The sequence below is a fragment of the Brassica napus genome, chromosome A10 (assembly GCF_020379485.1).
Source record: "Brassica napus cultivar Da-Ae chromosome A10, Da-Ae, whole genome shotgun sequence".
Taxonomy (NCBI): Eukaryota; Viridiplantae; Streptophyta; class Magnoliopsida; order Brassicales; family Brassicaceae; genus Brassica; species Brassica napus.
In genome coordinates, this window is record NC_063443.1 from 7291726 (window position 1) to 7297803 (window position 6078).

General features: G+C 36.1%; 1 long non-coding RNA gene across 3 annotated transcripts; it reads left to right on the plus strand.

Annotated features, from left to right (window-relative positions):
- The first annotated feature begins 991 nt into the window (after positions 1-991).
- Positions 992-5564, plus strand: LOC125579130. 3 transcript variants are annotated; one of them, XR_007317105.1, is made up of 7 exons: positions 992-3862; positions 3983-4111; positions 4339-4643; positions 4726-4794; positions 4877-4917; positions 5006-5170; positions 5266-5564. It is a non-coding gene; the product is annotated as an uncharacterized LOC125579130 (long non-coding RNA). The 3 variants fall into 3 exon arrangements; XR_007317103.1 differs by having other exon boundaries at positions 1006-3862; positions 4872-4917; XR_007317104.1 differs by lacking the exon at positions 4877-4917 and having other exon boundaries at positions 1048-3862.
- Positions 5565-6078: the final 514 nt, after the last annotated feature.

The following is a 6078-nucleotide window of genomic DNA, read 5'->3' on the forward strand; positions in this document are numbered from 1 at the left end:
GAAAGCAACTTCATTGATTAAAAACAAAACTGATTAAATCCGTTGTTACATGGCGTAAGGCCTCCTTAGCTAAGAAATCAGCATCATAATTCCTCTCTCGAGGAATCCAACAGAAAGAAATTGCATCAAAAGAGCTAGCATCTATTCTAATATCTGAGATTATCCCACAAATCTCCAAAGGCTCAGTAGATATGAATTAAGTGCTTTGATCAGCTGTGAGGAGTCTGATTCGCATCTTAGTCGCCGGATCCCCAGTTCCTTACTCTTCCTAATCGCTTCCCTCATCGCTAAACCTTCTGCCATAAGTGGTGACATAACAAAGTTAGTGGAGCTTGAAAATCTCTGAGTTTCTCTTGAAGTTTTGTTAGTCCATCCCAGTCCAGCAGCCCCTGATGTCTCAGTCTTGAAGCATTATGATTTAACATATGTTTTTAACTGGAAAGAAATAAAGCACATGTGGAACATGTGCTAGGGAAAAACAATGTGCCTGTAAAAAAGGACTAGACACAACTTAGTGGCAGCTGATCAAGCTCAGTTACTAGCTCCGTCAACTCAACCTGATTTTCATTCCTGCATTGAACCAACTGCCTCCTTAGATTTTGAACCTGCGCATTAAACCTCTGAATCTTATTTTCTTGTGAGAGAATTTTCTGCCATAAATAGAGATAGTCATATCATTATTAGATCATACTATGAAGGCATATGTGAAATTAAGAGCGGGTGGGTTTCAGATAACTATGGTTAATGTAAGTTTCTTAAGAATCAAAAGCAACTAAAGAGAAGTGAATCGGATAAATTTAAAATAAGTTTGCGGGTTTGTAATAGTTTCCTAGTTTCTATTTCTTTTCCACACAAACGATGCATTGATTGTAAAATAGGTTTTTGTGATGAATAAATTTAACATTCATTCAAAAAAAAAAAAGTGAAGCGGAAAAAGACAAACCTTTTCTTGCACAGACTCTTTGCCGTGTGGTATATGATGTTGCTCTGTATCTGACTGAATCAAGGAACGACTAGCTTCAATTTCAGTCTCAAGTTGCTCGTTTGGAAACAACAAGCTATACTTAGATAAATCGTCATATTTAACTGGATTATCATTGGCATACACGTCAAGCTATAGGTACATTAATTTTCATAAAGTTGATGTGGTGAAGTTTTCTTCATCGTTTATTTTATGATGCTTAAACTTTAAATTCACACGTACATTTATTTATTGTCATTCTTGATTTCCCTCGAATGTTGGGTCTTTCGTAGCTTGGTACGTCTTTTCTTGTCTCTGACTAAACATGGGTGTTATGAAAATAGTAAACCTATATTAAAATACGATAATAAATAAACATTAGACTTAATAATTAGAACAACAAATATATTTAATATACTACCACAACAAAATATATAGTCTAGTCAACCTTTTTATTCCTAGACTACTAATTTGAGATATATTCAAAATTAATGGTAATTGAACAATTACCAAAATATTACAGTCAATTATTATTTACCATACTACTATATGAAATATGTTGAAAATTAATGGTAATTGAATACATTCCTAACGTTGTCCATTTTGTGTTCTTGACTCTTCCTCTCAACTATCTGTATATATAAGATTACAAGTGCATGACTATATTTGAACATCACAAATAAAAGATAGAACTAAAAGCGATAGCCTTGGAAACACCAAAACTGAAACATATATATAACTAGAGTCGGCCCGTCCTGCGGGCGGGATATATTTTACTTGTAATCTAGATTATTATTTTTTGTATGATTTTTTTGTGTCTAGGATAGAAATTAACGCCCTACAAACTTTCAGTTTTGAATTATTGCCTATACACTATCTAGCCCTTGAGTAATTTGCCAATAATGATTTCAAGAATTTTAATCATATGTTTCTTCCTCCCAACAAGCTAGGCATTTCGAATCGTGACTGTGACCAGTTTTAGAAGTGCATCACATCCGTCTTCTCGAAGTCCATGCCTCTCAACATTTGCCTTGCTTAACTACCTCAATGTTTCCGTTGTATAAGACGCTCTGGTATGGATTCCTTCCACGGCGAAGATGACATAACCCACCAGATCAAATATTCCAAGGTCTGCAACAGGGAGGAGTTTGATCAAATGCTCTGGTATGGCTACGCTTTCCATTTTCCATTTTTTCTGTATATCACTCTCTCCTGCCGTGAACCACAAAACATATCACTCAACCTGAACAACATTAAAAAGCTGAACTTTAAAACACATCGAAAGATCACTGCTTCTCTACACAGCTAAAGTCAGAAACATTGGATAAAACAGCAAACCTTACAATTTAAAACGAAGTTTGTCTCCTAAAGAAAGCTATTAAGTAAACAGAATAAGATTCAACTTTCATGGCAAATCCTTTCCATCCACTTCATCTACCAAAAAAAGAGATAAAATCAGAATCAAACTTCATGGCAAATCCTTACCATGGTATTTTTCCAGCCTATATAAACTATATATAACCCATCATCTTCAAATCACAAACCTACAAAAATAGAAATAATATTCATCAAGAGTTTCAACTAAGAGCAAAATTCAGATCTAATAAAACTCAAACAAAACCCAGATTTGTCTATTCGACGGTGGTAATCCTCCATACAGCCTCTCCTCTCTTCCTCCACACTCCTCTCTGCTCCTCCACACCGTATCGATCCTCTGGTTCGTCTTCACACTTCGAATATTCAAACTTCACCAAAATCAAAGCCACACAGAAGAGATGATGAGAAATTAAATAATTTGTAGATCTAAAAAGGAGGAGGGGATTCATTACCATTAATTGATAGAAACGGTAGTGGAGATGGAGATACATGAGAAGAGATCTCCTGATGGTAGAGAGACATGGAGCAGAGATCCGAGGGAATAGAAGAACAGACGTGGAAAGCGAGAGAGAGAGAGATGGGAAGAGTAGAGACGTAATAGCTGGAGAGGAGCGGAGCTGTCACGAAGTAGGAGAGGAGGCATCACGGTGCTTAATAACTTCATGTAGGAGAGAGGCAGAGGAGGAGAGGAGGCGTCACAAAGTTATGACCTGTAACTTAAATGAAACGCTAGTTTTTGGGATGGTGGGACACGTGTCGCGCTCACAAAGCTCGACTTATCTAGGTGGAATCCTAGGTGTCCTAAGGAGAAGAGAACAAACTGTTTCTTTATATATAAAAGAGTGTTTTGCTCTCTCCTGAGGCTGCCACCTAGGATTACACTTAGGAAAGTCGCTTCATGAGGAGTCAACACGTGTCCCACCTGCTCGAAACACAGCGTTTCATTAAAGGAATCAGCGATCCATATGGGCTAAGTTTGTGTGTGGGCTTTTTTTTTAATTTGGGACAAGAAAAGCAGCCCGATAGCAGTCAACCCTAATAGCACAATGTTCATCTCCGTTCTTTGTTCTTCGTCGTCTGATCTTCTTTTTCATCGACCAAAAACGTTACCAGTTACAGATTCGTCTCATTAAACCTCTTCTTAACTCCATCAACCACGATCTGGTCTTGAATGTGAACTTCTCTTCTCCGAGGCGGTGTCACTGCGAATATAAAAATTTAAGCCTTCCTCTTCTCAAAACCATCTTCTCGATCTGTTGAACCAACAAAGTAAAGTTATTTTCACATAAATGGCCAACTCGAAAGTTCTTATTTCTCATTTGAAATCTGGTAAATTTTCTTCTCCGGTTGAGGTTAGGTTGATGCGTTGACTTCCTCTGCCTAACAAAGGGAAACATGAACGGTTAGTGGCTACACTCAGTCGATTCGTCTGGACTTCTTCTTAAATCGTTATGGGCGTCAATATGCTTCTCCTTGAAGCCAAGGTTGCTCCGGCGATTTAGAAAACAAACTCAAGTTTTTTCTGTAAGATTTACAAGTAACGTGATCTTAATTAATTTGTGATCTTAGTCATACGATGTTTGCTTCTTCATTTTGTCAAGCTCCTCGGTCTTTTTAATCTGACAATGGCTCGAACAAATGCAGATGATGATTTAAAGTCAAAGTCTTTACAAGCTGAGTTTGGCGAAAAGAGGAGCTTTGGTCGCGGTTTCTGTATTACAGTCAAGAGATTGCAACATATAAAAAAATTACTAATGCTCTGCTTCATAGAAGGTATGAAGCTACATATGGAGAAATTCAATGATGGTATTGTACTAAGATAAAGGCTCCTTAGTATATTGAAACGAGAGTCTATAGTGGGGACATGTAAAGCTCCTATGTTATAAATACCATTTGAGTCAAATACATATGTAAATTTTTTCCTTGAGTCGATTTTAGTTTTCAACAATGTTTTAGTTTTAAAAAATAGATTATGTATGATAGTTTTAAGCAATCTGCAGGATATTACTGAAGAAAACAAATCTCATCCATGCCCAACAGAGTGGTTATTCCATGTTGATATTGTTAATAAATGGAAAGAGTCTAACAGTTTCAGTGCTGCCCAGATGTTTAGAGAATATCAAGATGTCTGATACGGCCTTACTGGTGAGAAGAGCATTGTCTTTAAGCCAATATACTTTGTTTATGGATCTTCAATAGATTCTTTTGTGAAAAGGGGGATCAGAATTCTTTTGGTTCATTGGAAAAGTAGCTCAGCAGTCCAGTGAGAAAGTGTTGAAGGATGCAATGAAACCATCACAAAACAGTAAGTAAATTGATAAGTTTCTGACAAAAAACTGTGAATCAAGAATAAAATTAAATAACTGTATGATAATATGATGTATCAGGTTCTGCTTATGTCTATGAAAGCTGGCGTCGAACTGAATCTAACCGCTTCTTCACACGTCTTCTTAACGGTACAGTTTATCTTTACGATTACGTTTAAGTTCTTCTTGATCATGAAGAGTTGATGACATAATATGAGAATTAATAGCGTAGGGCAGAAAAGAATGGCATGTGGAAGAAGCTTCATTGTTAAAGTAATACTATAAATTGCATTCTCATTGAGTTTCTTGCATCGTAAGTAATATATTTCTCAGTAACATGGTATGTTTTTGGATGATCCAGACCAGGTAACCTTCTACACTCCTGGGCGTGACAAGTCAGATAATAGGAAAACAAAAGCTTGCTACATGTCTCTCTAAGGTAGTTTTGTTGCTTCCTGAATTGGTCTAAACAAGCAGAAGAAGGCTAAGGGAAACCAGAACATTATCTTCTGGTTGGACACAGAAGGTAAACCTAATCAATTTTGTAACCATCTGAACTGTTTTTTCTAATCAAACTGGTTTTACTTAACGGGGTTATGATTTTGTTGTAATATCTTTAAGCGCTTGGAATGCATTGGATCGTTTGGTGCAAGAAAATTTTATGTCTAAGAAACCAGAGGAGAAGAAGGTAGTCAAGTAAAGTGATGGAAGATCTAACTCCATTAATGGAGCTATAATAGGAGGAAGCTTTATGCTTGGATCAACAAGTCCCCACCCATAAATGTAGACAAGACAATCAGTTTTTTTTTTTTTTTTGCAATTATTATTTGATCCCAACAGTCCAAAAACTACCGTTGACGAAGCCTTTTTCTTTTGTATTTCTCATTCACTATAAATAAAAATTTCAAATTTCTTCTTGATTTTTCCTTTATGTGATAGATTAAAACAAAATATTGTGTTTGGTATGTACAAGCAAATGTTTCTTTTATGTTAGTTTCGACTGCGTTTAGCGTTTGATGTTGTTTGAAATGTCAATTTGATATCTTTCTTTTGCAATGGTGCAACTGAGAAGTTTCATGCAGGCATAAAAGTATTCAAATCTGCTTTAAATTTGTGGCCAATATAGTGGATATTTACTCTTGGGTTGCAATAGCTAATGTGATTCACGATATTGGTTGCAAAGGGAACAATGGTACATGATCAAGCAACGGGCTATTGGTGGCCACGAGCCACATGAGCCACGTTAGTTGCATCAGTGATTTTACATAAATGTTTTTGAAGTGTGATTTTACAAGTTTTTCTGAATATTAATATTACGTTTGAATCATTGGAAAATGGTAATAATTTTCATGAGATTAACAGAGCATAAACCCATATGAAATTAAGTTGTGAGGGTTTTAGAAAAATTGGATATTTAGTTCCAAAATAGAGCAA